Source organism: Mustela nivalis, assembly GCF_964662115.1.
Source record: "Mustela nivalis genome assembly, chromosome: 6".
In the NCBI taxonomy this organism is placed as follows: domain Eukaryota; kingdom Metazoa; phylum Chordata; class Mammalia; order Carnivora; family Mustelidae; genus Mustela; species Mustela nivalis.
In genome coordinates, this window is record NC_139025.1 from 94531668 (window position 1) to 94547973 (window position 16306).

General features: G+C 37.2%; 1 pseudogene across 1 annotated transcript; it reads left to right on the forward strand.

Moving 5' to 3' along the window:
• Positions 1–1953: 1953 nt before the first annotated feature.
• Positions 1954–2888, forward strand: LOC309866626 (olfactory receptor 4K14-like; annotated as a pseudogene). Its single transcript has one exon. The product of its transcript is annotated as an olfactory receptor 4K14-like (transcript).
• Positions 2889–16306: the final 13418 nt, after the last annotated feature.

Below are 16306 nucleotides of genomic sequence, written 5' to 3' on the forward strand. Positions count from 1 at the left end.
TTGTTTCCTAAGTAGCATTTGCAGGTATACAAAATCAATCTCATTTGTTTCTGATTATAAATTTAATATTTTAAAAACCTCTAAATGGCCTTTGTAAATCATGAAGTGCTTTCTGAAATCAGAGCCCTATTTAAGTTCATTTAGTCCCACTTCTTTAGACATCCATTTTTACAAGAGCTTGATTGATATAATTTACATACCACAACGTTCACTCATTACCACTGCATAATAAAATGACTTATAGTACATTTACACAATTGTGCAACTATCATGAATATCAAATTTTAGAGCATCTTTAATTTAATAGCAATTAAAAAGATTTCTTTGGTTTTTGTTTCCTGGGTTTTCCATTTGATTGTTTTGAGTTTCCACTCATTTAATTTCTAAAACACACTAAATGAAACCCAGTTATGATTTAGGTTTACATGTGAAAACTTTTGTGGCCATAAAGGAAAAGAATACCGATAAAGAACAGCCATTATGGTCTGTAATAATGTATGCTAGCTAGTGTCAGTGTCATCTAACAAAACTTGTGAAGACATCCTGAATTATGATTATATCCATTGTGTACACAGCACTCTTTAACTTCAGATATATAATCTCATTCTAAAGAAGGATATCACCTATTCCTAAGAAGTCTTGCAATTAAATCTTTTAATATAATCCATTTATAAAAGTTTAAGAGGAACAAAAGAATCTGAGTCTCTGTTATCCTTACAAAAACCTGGTTGAGACTGGTGCTATTCACTAAAACAGGTATAATAAACATGAATTCCTTTAGATTTTTTATTCTATCACAGTATCATATTCACATCATTAGAATATTTCAGATCTGGGACATGTAACTTTAGCTCCCATAAGAAGACTTCCCAAACTATTACTCCATGTTATAGTCCTCAATTTCGTAAAGGGCCAACATAATAAAAGTTCATACAAAGGACAGTTCTGTGTCATTTGTGAAATTACTCATGAAGAATTCTGTTCAATGTCTTTATAAAAACGTTTATACAATATCTTACTCTTAGGGAGAAAACTGGTGTAACACCTAATTACTCATGATAAACTGATAATGAAACCTATCCATCCCATCCCTGTTCTTCTGCAAGTTCAGAACTACATTCATACTCAAATGCTGAACTTATCAGTACTCATGTATACTGTGAAAGCTACCCTCTCCCCCAAATTATTGGGTAGGTTTTATGCTCTGGCTCATGTTGAGAGGTTTTGGAAAATATTTCTTTCATTGAAGCCATTCTAAAATATTTTCTTAAGTAGTTTATACACAAGAAGTCTACAAATGAATTGGATCATTGGCTTTTTAATCCCAAAACTAACTGATCAATAGAGATGACAAGAGCAGTAATAAAAATGTGGAATTGGGGGAACTGTATGAGCCTTAGGTTAATTGATTTATTTCCTTTCGTACTGATGGCTTTATTAACTGAATTAAGTGGGAATGGAAAACTGTCAGTGTTTCATAGACATGGTCTGAATGAGTGAGCTTGTGAATGAACAAATGAATATGGAAGGAGGAGATAGTTCCACTATTATCAGAAGTCTGTGAAGGAGACTGGGCTGTCTGGAGGGTAAAGATTTCAAAGCAAGCATTGTGGAGACGGGCTGCATAACTCCATAAATTTGTTTAAAAAGCATTAGGTTTTACACTTAAAATGGGTGAATTTTGGTAGGTAGGAACATTTTATCTTAATAAAGTGGATAGTAAAAAATTTTAAAAAGCAAGATTTTAAGCAGCCTTAACATGGAAGACAAGTAAACTGTTGTTGGGAGTGGCTTTATCATTTTTGTATTATAATTTATATGTAGATTACAAATTAAAATTATATTCAGATGAAATTTAGGTGATCACTTTCATGTGCCTGGCAGTTGACAGGCCCTTTCATGTCCACCTCTTTTCTTTATATAGATTCAGGACACAATCTGAAACTTGAGATAATGGAGCTGCAGAATTATGCCTTGTGTCAGAATTTGTGTTGTATGGACTCTGCACTTCACAACACCTCCAGCATTTTTTCTTTATATTTTTCTCTGGGATCTATGTGGCCACTGTGCTGGGTAACCTCATCATTGTGGTCACTGTAATTTCTGACCCCCACTTGCACTCCTCTCCTATACACTTCCTGCTGGGAAATCATTCTTTCTTAGATATACGGCTAGCCTCATTTGCCACCCCCAAGATAATCAGGGACTTTCTTAGTAATCGAAAGCTCATCTCCTTTAGAGGATGTATGGCTCAAATCTTCTTCTTGTACTTTATCAGTGGGGCTGAGATGGTACTTCTGGTTTCCATGGCCTATGACAGATATGTGGCTATATGCAAACCTTTGCATTCCATGACCATGATGAGCCGGCAGACTTGCAAGGGGATGGTGTTGGTTTCATGGGTCATTGGATTTGTGCACTCCATCAGTCAAGTAGCCTTTACTGTGAATTTACCTTACCGTGGCCCCAATGAGGTTGACAGCTCCTTCTGTGACCTTCCTCTCGTGATCAAGCTTGCCTGAATAGACAGCTATGTCGTAGGTATACATATTATATGAGACAGTGGGTTGCTGTCCATGAACTGCTTTGTGTTCTTCTCGGTCTCTTATATTGTTATTCTCACCACTGTCTAACAGCGTGCTGCTGGTGGGGTATACAAAGCACTCTCTACTTGCTTTGCACAATCATGGTAGTCACACTCTTCTTTGGGCTCTGCATTTTCATTTATATGTGGTCTTTCAGTCAGTTCTCTGTGGACAAGCTCCTGTCTGTGTTTTATACCATTTTTACTTCACTCTTGAACCACCCCCCTTATCTACACAATGAGAAATAAAGAGATGAAAACTGCTATGAAAAAACTGGGTAACCAACACATGACTTTTCACTGAATTCCAGCTTTCCTTGGACCTACGTGTTCTTACTCATTCCGGGGATATGCTTTCTTTAATAGGATTCTGCTTAAAGATCTCATTCTGATGTTTTATTGATATAAATTGTATTGTGTTATACTACGGAGAAATAGTTGTGGATTACAACAAAAATCATGTATATAGTTTTATTCTACATAAATTTATTCTTTAAATAAAATTTTATCATATAACTATAGTATTGCTACTTTATAATGTAAGATTTATATTACATAATTTTATCATATTTATGTGTAATTTATCAATATAATATAATGACATTGCAATATCATATTAGTATAATGGTATAGTAGTTAATATATAATATATATAACTTTATGTAAACAGACATACATGTTCATACACATTCAATCCACACATTCACTTTGGAATGGACTTGGCAATTTTCTTTCTCTTTTTGTTAAACTGAATTTCTCTTACTAGTTTATTTTGCCTAAAGTATGTGTACAAAATGCATTTTAATGTCCTAATCATAGCTCAGTATAGGAGGAGCTGTTACTTCACGGGCATTCAAGACATGAGATACTCAGCAGAAGGAATCTAGTCTGAGAATAAAATGCCCTATGAATCTTTCCCTGTTTTTCAAAGTCTGTGAGGAGGAAAAAGACATGAAATCCTATTGATTTAAAAAACACATTTTTCATGAGACCAGGTATTATGCTTAATCTTTTTATTGAAAAAGTTAATGTATGCCAGTGAAATTCAAATATAGAAGTTACTTTCCACATGAGAAAAATCTGTGTTTTATGACTCAGTATTTCATGGTGTAAATTAAGTTATTGGTTGCTACTTAATTTGGATTAGGAAATGAATCAGGTTTTACCCACAGACTTTAAAAAATACCACATCTACACTGTATCTTACTGAATTGATTCTGTCCCTTGTGGACAGAATGGAGCACAGGGTGTGGTGCAAAAATAATGAATACTGTTATTCTGAAAAAATAAAAAATTTAAAAAAAAAAAGTGTGTTTGAGTACCGCAGAGTCAAATCTTATTCTAAGTTTTTAAATATCTTTACATCCTAAAAGGACAATCATAAGCAAGAGTTAACTTTTGTATTAACCAAACTAATCATCAAATAATTCATTCCATTTTCTTGTATGTTGATTCTGAAACGTAAAACAAAAGGAGATAATTGAGCAATGACTGGGTTACTTGAGTAACCGAATGAAACTTGCAATAATTTTGGACAATGTTTTCAATAAGAGGTATGCTCCTGGGTTCTTATGGCTTCTTAAATGACTGTAATCACACACATTTTCATAAACACTAAAAGAATACAGATTTAAAACTGCCTTGGGATAAATTTCGCAAGAGTCCTCTTGCTTGCTATTGCAATACTACTGTGTTTTGATTTTACAGACTTTGGACTTGTCAAATTTTATGACAAATTACACCCCTGTATGTGAACAATTAAAGAGCTTAAAAGCTCCACTCTATTTTCACTACTGCATTATTTACAATAGCCAACATACGAAAGTGACCTGTGTCCAAGGGGAGAGAAATGGATAAAAAGTAATGGTGTGTTGTGTGTGTGTGTGCGTGTGTGTGTGTGTGTGTGTGTGTGTGTGTGTGTACGTCTTTGCTGCATCCCAAAGATTTTGGACAGGTGTGGTTTAATTTTCAATTGTTTCCATGAATTTTCTTTCCTTTTATTTTTTAAAAATTTATTTATTTTTTTCAGTATAATAGTATTCATTGTTTTTGCACCGCACCCAGTGCTCCATGCAATATGTGCCCTCTATAATACCCACCACCTGGTTCCCCCAACTTCCTACCCCCCGCCACTTCAAAACCCTCAGATTGTTTTTCAGAGTCCATAGTCTTTCATGGTCCACCTCCCCTTCCAATTTCTCTCAACTCCCTTCTCCTCTCCATCTCCCCTTGTCCTCCGTGTTATTTGTTATGCTTCACAAATAAGTGAAACCATATGATAATTGACTCTCTCTGCTTGACTTATTTCACTCAGCATAATCTCTTCCAGTTCTGTCCATGTTGCTACAAAAGTTGGGTATTCATCCTTTCTGATGGAGACATAATACTCCATAGTGTCTATGGACCACATCTTCCTTATCCATTCGTCTGTTGAAGGGCATCTTGGTTCTTTCCACAGTTTGGCAACCGTGGCCATTGCTACTATAAACATTGGGGTACAGATGGCCATTCTTTCACTACATCCGTATCTTTGGGGTAAATACCCAGTAGTGCAATTGCAGGGTCATAGGGAAGCTCTATTTTTAATTTATTGAGGAATCTCCACACTGTTCTCCAAAGTGGCTGCACCAACTTGCATTCCCACCAGTAGTGAGGAGGGTTCCCCTTCTCCAATCCTCGCCAACACATGTTGTTTCCTGTCTTGTAAATTTTGGTCATTCTAACTGGTGTAAGGTGGTATCTCAATGCGGTTTTAATTTGAATCTCCCTGATGGCTAGTGATGATGAATATTTTTTTCATGTGTCTGATAGCCATTTGTATGTCTTCATTGGAGAAATATCTGTTCATATCTTTTGCCCATTTTCTGATATGATTGTCTGTTTTGTGTGTGTTGAGTTTGAGGAGTTCTTTATAGATCCTGGATATCAACCTTTTAACTGTACTGTCATTTGCAAAATATCTTCTCCCATTCCTTGGGTTGCCTCTTTGTTTTGTTGACTGTTTCCTTTGCTGTGCAGAAGCTTTTGATCTTGATGAAGTTCCAAAAGTTCCTCATCGCTTTTGTTTCCTTTGCCTTTGGAGACATCTCTTGAAAGAAGTTGCTGTGGCTGATATCGAAGAGGTTACTGCCTATATTCACGTTTAGGGTTCTGATGGATTCCTGTCACACGCTGAGGTCTTTATCCATTTTGAGTTTATCTTTGTGTATGGTGTAAGAGAATGGTCGAGTTTCATTCTTCTACTTATAGTTGTCCAGTTTTCCCAGCACTATTTATTGAAGAGACTGTCTTTTCTCCACTGTATAATTTTTTTTCCTGTTTTGTCGAAGATTAATTGACCATAGAGTTGAGGGTCCATATCTGGGCTCTCTACTGTGTTCCACTGGTCTATGTGTCTGTTTCTATGCCAGTACCATACTGCCTTAGTGATCACAGCTTTGTAGTAAAGCTTGAAATCAGGTAACGTGATGCTACCAGTTTTATTTTTGTTTTTCAACATTTCCTTAGCGATTTGGGGTCTCTTCTGATTCCATGGATTATTTGCTCCAGCTCTTAGAATAATACTGGTGGAATTTTGATTGGAATGGCATTAAAAGTATAGATTGCTCTACGAAGTCGAGACATTTTAACAATGTTTTTTCTTCCTATCCAAGAGCATGGAATGGTCTTCCATCTTTTTTTTGTCTTCTTCAATTTCTTTGGTGAGTGTTCTGTAGTTCCTTGAGTACAGATCGTTTAACTCTTTGGTTAGGTTTATTCCCAGGGATCTTATGGTTCTTGGTGCTATAGTAAATGGAATTGATTCTCTAATTTTCCTTTCTGTATTTTTACTGTTAGTGTACAAAAAAGCCACTGTTATCTGTACATTGACTTTGTATCCTGCCACGTTGCTGAATTGTATGAATTTTAGTAGTTTGGGGGTGGAGTCTTTTGGGTTTTTCGTATAAAGAATCATGTCATTTACGAAAAGAGAGAGTTTGACTTCTCCATTGCCAATTTGGATACCTTTTAGTTCTCTTTGTTGTCTGATTGCTGTTGGTAGGACTTCTTTTTTTTTTTTTTAAAGATTTTTATTTATTTATCAGAGAGAGAGAGGGGGAGAGAGTGAGCACAGGCAGACAGAATGGCAGGCAGAGGGAGAAGCAGGCTCCCTGCTAAGCAAGGAGCCCGACGTGGGACTCGATCCCAGGACGCTGGGATCATGACCTGAGCCGAAGGCAGCTGCTTAACCAACTGAGCCACCCAGGCGTCCCTGTTGGTAGGACTTCTAATACTATGTTGAGCAAGAGTGGTGAGAGTGGGCATCCTTGTCGTGTTCCTGATCTCAATGGGAAGGCTGCAAGCTTTTTCCCATTGAGGATGATATTTGCTGTGGGTCTTTCATAGATAGATTTTATGAAGTTCAGGAATGTTCCCTCTATCCCTATATTTTAAGCATTTTAATCAGGAACGGATGCTGGATTCTGTCAAATGCTTTTTCTGCATCAATTGAGAAGACCATGTGGTTATTCTCTCTTTTCTTATTAATTTGTTCTATCACATTGATTGATTTGCGAATGTAGAACCATCCTTGTATCCCAGAGTTGAATCCAACCTGGTCATAATGGATCTTTTTTTTTTTTTTTTTAATTTTTTATTTCTTATAAACACATATTTTTATCCCCAGGGTTACAGGTCTGTGATTCTCCAGTTTTACACACTTCCCAGCACTCACCATAGCACATACCCTCCCCAATGTCCATAACCCCCCCCAAACCACCCCCAGCAAACCTCAGTTTGTTTTGTGAGCTTAAGAGTCACTTATGGTTTGTCTCCCTCCCAGTCCCATCTTGTTTCATTTATTCTTCTCCTACCCCATTAACCGCCCCATGTTGCATCTCCACTTCCTCATATAAGGGAGATCATATGATAGTTGTCTTTCTCTGATTGACTTATTTCACTAAGCATGATACACTCTAGTTCCATCCATGTCATCACAAATGGCAAGATTTCATTTCTTTTGATGGCTGCATAGTATTCCATTGTTTATATATACAACATCTTCTTTATCCATTCATCTGTTGATGGACATCTAGGTTCTTTCCATAGTTTGGCTATTGTGGACATTGCTGCTATAAACATTCGGGTGCACGTGCCCCTTCGGATCACTATGTTTGTATCTTTAGGGTAAATACTCAGTAGTGCAATTCCTGGGTCATAGGGCAGTTCTATTTTCAACATTTTGAGGAACTTCCAGGCGGTTTTACAGAGTGGTTGCACCAGCTTGCATTCCCACCAACAGTGTAGGAGGGCTCCCCTTTCTCTGCATCCTCGCCAGCATCTGTCATTTCCTGACTTGTTGATTTTAGCCATTCTGACTGGTGTGAGGTGATATCTCATTGTGGTTTTGATTTGTATTTCCCTGATGCCAAGTGATATGGAGCACTTTTTCATGTGTCTGTTGGCCATCTGGTTGTCTTCTTTGCAGAAATGTCTGTTCATGTCCTCTGCCCATCTCTTGATTGGATTATTTGTTCTTTGGGTGTTGAGTTTGCTAAGTTCTTTATAGATTTTGGACACTAGTCCTTTATATGATATGTCATTTGCAAATATCTTCTCCCATTCTGTCAGTTGTCTTTTGATTTTGTTAACTGTTTCCTTTGCTGTGCAAAAACATTTGATTTGATGAAATCCCAATAGTTCATTTTTGCCCTTGCTTCCCTTACTTTTGGCGTTTTTCCTAGGAAGATGTTGCTGCGGCTGAGGTCGAAGAGGTTGCTGCCTGTGTTCTCCTCAAGGATTTTGATGGATTCCTTTCGCACATTGAGGTCCTTGATCCATTTTGAGTCTATTTTTGTGTGTGGTGTAAGGAAATGGTCCAATTTCATTTTTCTGCATGTGGCTGTCCAATTTTCCCAACACCATTTATTGAAGAAGCTGTCTTTTTTCCATTGGACATTCTTTCCTGCTTTGTTGAAGATTAATTAACCATAGAGTTGAGGGTCTATTTCTGGGCTCTCTATTCTGTTCCATTAATCTACGTGTCTGTTTATGTGCCAGTACCATGCTGTTTTGATGATGACAGCTTTGTGATAGAGCTTGAAGTCCAGAATTGTGATGCCACCAACTTTGGCTTTCTTTTTCAATATCCCTTTAGCTATTTGAGGTGTTTTCTGGTTCCATATAAATTTTAGAATTATTTGTTCCATTTCTTTGAAAAAGATGGATGGAACATTGATAGGAATTGCATTAAATGTGTAGATTGCTTTAGGTAGCATAGACATTTTCACAATATTTATTCTTCCAATCCAGGAGCATAGAACATTTTTCCATTTTTTGTGTCTTCCTCAATTTCTTTCATGAGTACTTTATAGTTTTCTCAGTATAGAATCTTAGCCTCTTTGGTTAGGTTTCTTCCTAGGTATCTTATGGTTTTGGATGCAATTGTAAATGGGATTGACTCCTAAATTTTTCTTTCTTCTGTCTTGTTGTTGGTGTAGAGAAATGCTACTGATTTCTGTGCATTGATTTTATATCCTGACACTTTACTGAATTCCTGTACAAGTTCTAGCAGTTTGGAAGTGGAGTCTTTTGGGTTTTCCACATATAGTATCATATCATCGGTGAAGAGTGATAATTTGACTTCTTCTTTGCCGATTTGGATGCCTTTAATTTCCTTTTGTTGTCTGATTGCTGAGGCTAGGACCTCTAGTACTATGTTGAATAGCAGTGGTGATAATGGATATCCCTGCCATGTTCCTGACCTTAGCAGAAAAGCTTTCAGTTTTTCTCCATTGAGAATGATATTTGCGGTGGGTTTTTCATAGATGGCTTTGATGATATTGAGGTATGTGCCCTCTATCCCTACACTTTGAAGAGTTTTGATCAGGAAGGGATGCTGTACTTTGTCAAATGCTTTTTCAAGCACCTATTGAGAGTATCATATGGTTCTTGTTCTTTCTTTTATTGATGTGTTGTATCACATTGATTCATTTGCGGATGTTGAACCAACCTTGCAGCCCTGGAATAAATCCCACTTGGTTGTGGTGAATAATCCTTTTAATGTACTGTTGAATCCTATTGGCTAGTATTTTGGTGAGAATTTTCACATCTGTGTTCATCAAGGATATTGGTCTATAGCTCTCTTTTTTGATGTGATCTTTGTCTGGTTTTGGGATCAAGGTGATGTTGGCCTCATAAAATGAGTTTGGAAGTTTTCCTTCCATTTCTATTGGGTTTTCCCACTGTTTCAGGATAATAGTAATTAGTTCTTCTAAATGTTTGGTAGAATTCCCCCGGGAAGCCATCTGGTCCTGGGGGCTTTTGTTTGTTTGGAGATTTTTAATGACTGTTTTGATCTCCTTACTGGTTATGGGTCTGTTCAGGCTTTCTATTTCCTCCTGGTTCAGTTGTGGTAGTTTATATGTTTCTAGGAATGCATCCATTTCTTCCAGATGTCAAATTTGTTGGCATAGAGTTGCTCATAGTATGTTCTTAAAATAGTTTGTATTTCTTTGGTGTTAGTTGTGATCTCTCCTCTTTCATTCATGATTTTATTTATTTGGGTCCTTTCTCGTTTCTTTTTGATAAGTCTGGCCAGGGTTTTATCAATCTTATTAATTCTTTCAAAGAACCAGCTCCTAGTTTTGTTGATTTGTTCTATTGTTTTTTGGTTTCTATTTCATTGATTTCTGCTCTGATCTTTATGATTTCTCTTCTGCTGCTGGGTTTAGGTTTTCTTTCTTGTTCTTTCTCTAGTTCCTTTAGGTGTAGGGTTAATTTGTGTACTTGAGACCTTTCTTGTTTCTTATGAAAGGCTTGTACCGCTATATATTTTCCTCTTAGCACTGCCTTTGTTGTATCCCACAGATTTTGAACCATTGTGTTTTCATTATCATTTGTTTCCATGAATTTTATCAACTCTTCTTTAATTTCCTGGTTGACCCATTCATTCTTTAGAAGGATGCTGTTTAGTTTCCATGTATTTGGGTTCTTTCCAAACTTCTTCTTGTGGTTGAGTTCTAGCTTCTGAGCATTGTGGTCTGAAAATATGCAGGGAATGATCCCAATATTTTGATACCAGTTAAGTCCTGATTTAGGACTGAAGATGTGATCTATTCTGGAGAATGTTCCATGTGCACTAGAGAAGAATGTGTATTCTGTTGCTTTGGGATGAAATGTTCTGAATATATCTGTGATGTCCATCTGGTCCAGTGGGTCATTTAAGGCTTCTATTTCCTTGTTTATCTTTTGCTTGGATGATCTGTCCATTTCAGTGAGGGGAGTGTTAAAGTCCCTTATTGTTATTGTATTATTGTTTATGTGTTTCTTTGATATTGTTATTATTTGTTTTATATAGTTGGCTGCTCCCATGTTGGGGCATAGATATTTAAAATTGTTAGATCTTCTTGTTTGACAGATCCTTTGAGTATGATATAGTGTCCTTCCTCATCTCTTATTATAGTCTTTGGCTTAAAATCTAATTGATCTGATATAAAGATTGCCACTTCTGCTTTCTTCTGATGTCCATTAGCATAGTAAATTCTTTTCCACCCCCTCACTTTAAATCTGGAGGTGTCTTCGGGCTTAAAATGAGTTTCTTGGAGGCAACATATAGATGGGTTTTGTTTTTTTATCCATTCTGATACCCTGTATCTTTTGACAGGGGCATTTAGCCCATTAACATTCAGGGTAACTATTGAGAGATATGAATTTAGTGCCATTGTATTGCCTGTAAAGTGACTGTTACTGTATATTGTCTCTGTTCCTTTCTGATCTACTACTTGTAGGCTCTCTCTTTGCTTAGAGGACCCCTTTTAATATTTCCTGTAGAGCTGGTTTGGCGTTTGCAAATTCTTTCAGTTTTTGTTTGTCCTGGAAGCTTTTAATCTCTCCTTCTATTTTCAATGGTAGTCTAGCAGGATATAGTATTTTTGGCTGCTTGTTTTTCTCGTTTAGTGCTCTGTATATACCATGCCAGTTCTTTCTGGCCTGCCAGGTCTCTGTGGATAAGTCTGCTGCCAATCTAGTATTCTTACCATTGTTTGTTATAGACTTCTTCTCCCGGGCTGCTTTCAGGATTTTCTCTTTGTCATTAAGACTTGTAAATTTTACTATTAGATGATGGGGTGTGGGCCTCTTCTTATTGACTTTGAGGGGCATTCCTGCACCTCCTGAATTTTGATGCTTGTTCCCTTTGCCATATTGGGGAAATTCTCCCCAATAATTCTCTCCAGTATACCTTCTGCTCCCCTCTCTTTTTCTTCTTCTTCTGGAATCCCAATATTCTAATGTTGTTTCAACTTATGTTGTCACTTATCTCTCAAATTCTCCCCTCATTGTCCAGTAGCTGTTTGTCCCTCTTTTCCTCAGTTACTTTATTCTCTGTCATTTGGTCTTCTATATCGCTACTTCTTTCTTCTGCCTCATTGATCCTAGCAGTGAGAGCCTCCATTTTGTATTGCATCTCATTAATAGCTTTTTTTATTTCAACTTGGTTAGATTTTAGCTCTTTTATTTCTCCAGAAAGGGCTTTTATATCTCCCGAGAGGTTTTCTCTAATATCTTCCATGCCTTTTTCAAGCCCACCTAGAACTTTGAGAATTGTAATTCTGAACTCTATATCTGACATATTACCAATGCCTGTATTGATTACGTCCCTAGCCTTCAGTACTGCCTCTTGTTCTTTTTTTGTTTTGAATTTTTCTGTCTTGTCATTTTGTCCAGATAAGAGTATATGAAGGAGCAAGTTAAATACTAAAAGGGTGGCAACAACCCCAGGAAAATATGCTTTAACCAAATCAGAAGAGATCCCAAATCGTGAAGGGGTGAAAGGGGATAATAAGAGGTTCAGAAAAAAGAAAGAAATAAAAGAAAAGAATTAAAAAAAGAAAACAAATAAAGAAAAGTATAAAAAAGAAAAAATACATATATATTAGATAAACCAGTTAAAAAACGTAAAAAAAGAAAAGGGTAAAAGTTAAAAAAAAAATTAGCACAAGAAGAGGAAAAAAAATGAAAAAGAAAAAAAAAATTAAATTAACTGCAAGACTAAAGAATCATAGGGTGAAAGCCATGAGTTCCGTGCTTTGCTTTCTCCTCCTCTGGATTTCTGCTGCTCTCTTTGATATTGAAACTGCAAACCTTGGTAGGTGAACTTGGTCTTGGCTGGATTTCTTGTTGATCTTCTGGGGGAGGGGCCTGGTGTAGTGATTCTCAAATGTCTTTGCCCCAGGCGGAATTACACCACCCTTACCAGGGGCTGAGCTGAGTAATTGGCTCGGTTTTGTTTTCAGGAGCTTTTGTTCCCTGAGCACATTCCGTAGAGTTCTGGAGGACGGGAATACAAATGGCGGCCTCCTGGTCTCTGGCCTGGAGGTCGGAAGCCCGGGGCCCACTCCTCAGTGTGTCCTCAGAGAACAGTGCCCAGTAACTCCCGTCTGTCTGACCTCTGGCAGCGCTCCGAACTCACCGAGCCTGCGACTGGTTCAAGGTAACCCCGAGCTGTGAGCTCACTGTCAGCTCTGTCTCTGTAGCCAGCTTCCCTGTTCTAATACCTGTAAGCTCTGCAACACTCAGACACCCCCGATGCTTCTATGACCCTGCGGGACCTGAGGCCACACTGACGCTGCGTGGGCTTCACCCTGGTTTAGCCTCTGGAGCGATGTCCCTCAGCGGAACAGACTTTTAAAAGTCCTGATTTTGTGCTCCGTTGCTCCTCTGCTTGCCAGGAGCCGGCCCCTCCCCTCCAGGTTCTATATTCCCGTCGCTTTGGATTCACTTCTCCACCAGTCCGACCTTTCAGAAAGTGGTTGTTTTTCTGTTTCTAGAATTGCTCTTCTTCTTCTCTTCAATCTGCCAATGGATTTGTAGGTTTTTGCAATCTTTTGATAAGCTATCTAGCTGATCTCCTGCTAGCCGAAGTAGTCTCAGCCTGCTACTTCTCTGCCATCTTGACTCCTCCCCCACCTTGACCATTTTTTAATTGAGTTTTTTAATATTTTTACAGTTGTAGAAGATCTTTATTCTGGATACAAGTTACTTATCAGACATATACTTTGCAATTTTTTTTTTTAAATCTATTTGCTGCCTTTTTACTTTCTTAATTGTGTCCTTTCAAATTTTGGGTTTTGATGTAGTCCAATTTATCCATTTTTTTTACTTCTGTTACTCATATTTATGTTTCTTGGGATATTGTTATTACATATATATGATGTTATTTCATTGCCTAACCCATGTTCACAAAACTTACTACTGCATTTATTTATATTTTTATGTTTTGTTGCAGATGACTTTTTCCAACTTTTATATTACTTGGTTATTTTATAGGAATTTGTTAAGAGAGGAATCAAATGCAAGCTCCAAATCACTTTTTTGAAATAAAAGCTCTTCAAACACTTGATTGCATTTTCAAATATGTCACAAAGTTTATAGAGTCATATGAGTCAATGTATAATCATTTTTTTTTAATTGTAAGGGTTTTGATATCCCTGAATAGATTGTTTCATAGCACACATTTTTAGGAGGAATCTGCTTATGTATTTGTCAAATCTTGATCTAATCCTTATCATGATAACTGTAATCTTAATCTTCTTCACCTGTTTCATCTATCCCCACTCACCTACCCTCTGGTAGCCATTAGTTTGTTCCCTGTAGTAAAAAAAAAAAAAAAAAAAAAAGACTATGTTTCTTAGAATAAATGAAACAAGATGGGATCTGGAGGGAGACAAACCATAAGAGACTCTCAGTGTCACAAAACAAACTGAGGGTGGTGGAGGGGTGTGGGGATGGGAGAGGGTGGTGGGGTTATTGACATTGGGGAGGGTATGTGATATGGTGAGTGCTATGAAGTGTGTAAACCTGATGATTCACAGACCTGTATCCCTGGGGCTAATAATACATTATATGTTTATGAAAAAAAAAGTTTTAAAAAGCATGGTAGAATTCTTGAAAGAATTCATGTTGTACTTTCTAATCTATTATGAAATTGTAGTAAATGTGGCAGAAGTGATATTTTAATCATTGGTGATATCTATAAGCATCAATATACTTCTTTTCTCAATTTATGGTAAATTAAACTAAGGTCTACACTAAGTGATATGATACTCATGTAAATGTAATTGCTTTAAAAGTAATAATAATTATCTCTGGCAAAATATATAGTAAATAAATGAAAGCAAATGAACCTGCAAATATGAGAATTTGTCTGAACAAAGATATTTTTAGAAAAATAATTGAATTTGAAATAGACATCACTGACTGGGACAAATAATAAAAAGAATAAGAGTATGTTTCTTGGTTTGTCCCTTTTGTTTTTCTTTGTTCATTTGTTTTGTTTCTTAAATTATACATATGAGTGGAGTTATATGGTATCTGTCTTTCTCTGACTTTTTTCACTTAGCATTATACTCTCTATCCCTCCTGTTATTGCAAATGGCAATGTTGCATCCTTTTTTATGGTTGAGGAATAAAATTGCATTAAATATATATACCACATTTTATTTATCAATTCATCTATTGATGGACATGGGTTGCTTCCATATCATCACTATCTGCTTCTGCATCACTAATGCTGCAATAAACATAAGAGTGTATTTATCTTTTTGAATTAGTAGTTTTGTATTCTTTGGGTAAATACTCCATAGTGGAATTAATGAAACACAGAGTAATTCTATCTCGAATTTTTTGAGGAAGCTTCATACTGTTTTCCACAGTGGTTGCACTGGTTTTTGTTCCCACCAATAAAACCACATTTGTTGTTTCTTGTGTTTTTGCTTTTAGTAATTCTGACAGGTGTGGGGTGATACCTCGTGGTTTTGATTTGCATTTCCCTGATGATGACAGCTGTTGAGCATCTTTTCAAATGTCTGTTGGCCATCTGTATATCTTCTTTGGATAAATGTCTTTTTAAGTCTTCCACCCATTTTTAAGTGTTATTTTATGGGGATTTTTGGTGTTCAGTTGTATGAGTTCTTTATATATTTTTTGATACCTACCCTCTCATTTGCAAATATCATCTCTCTTTCAGAAGATCCACGGTGATCAGCTGAGGGGACATGTAACCACCTGGAAAAAGTCCTACCAAAGCCAGCTGGAATGGAAGGGGGAGATTTGAAGAAGTGTTCTAGGGTGGGGCACACTGTTAGCAAGCTGGAGAAAGTGTTGGAACTGTGCTGATTCCTGCAGTTGTCCTTGTATCTAGGCTAGGGTGTAGGGAACGTAAATGGTGCCAACATACTCTTTGGTTCTCAGAGAAGTCTCTTAAAGATCCCTTGCCCCTCCAATACATGCTCTCAGAGGAGGAAATAAATCTTTCCATATACCCCAGGCATGTTTTAAACTGCTGCCTCTTTGTTGTGTCTCAGTGGGGCTATTTGTTCTGCTGTCCCTTTAAGTGTGGGGTCTCCACTCTCTTGGCAAGAGCACTGATTTTTAGTTCCAGATGTTAAGCCCCCATTGGTTGTTAGGCTCCTCTTGTTTTCAAAGCCAAATGTTCTGTAAACTCTTCTTCCCTGTGTGGGTCCCTTTTGCTTGGGGTAATCAGTGTGAGGGCCTGGTCCTCTCTCCTCTTCATACCTGCCTGATCATTCCCTCCTGCAGACAATCCTGGGAATCATCTTGGCTTCCAGTCTTTTCTGCCCTCCTACCCTCTTCTCTGTGGCCTCTTTTCTACAGTTAGTTGTGGAGTGTCTCTTCTGCCAGTCTTCGGGTCAGTTTCTGGGTTATTGTTACACTGATGTGTGT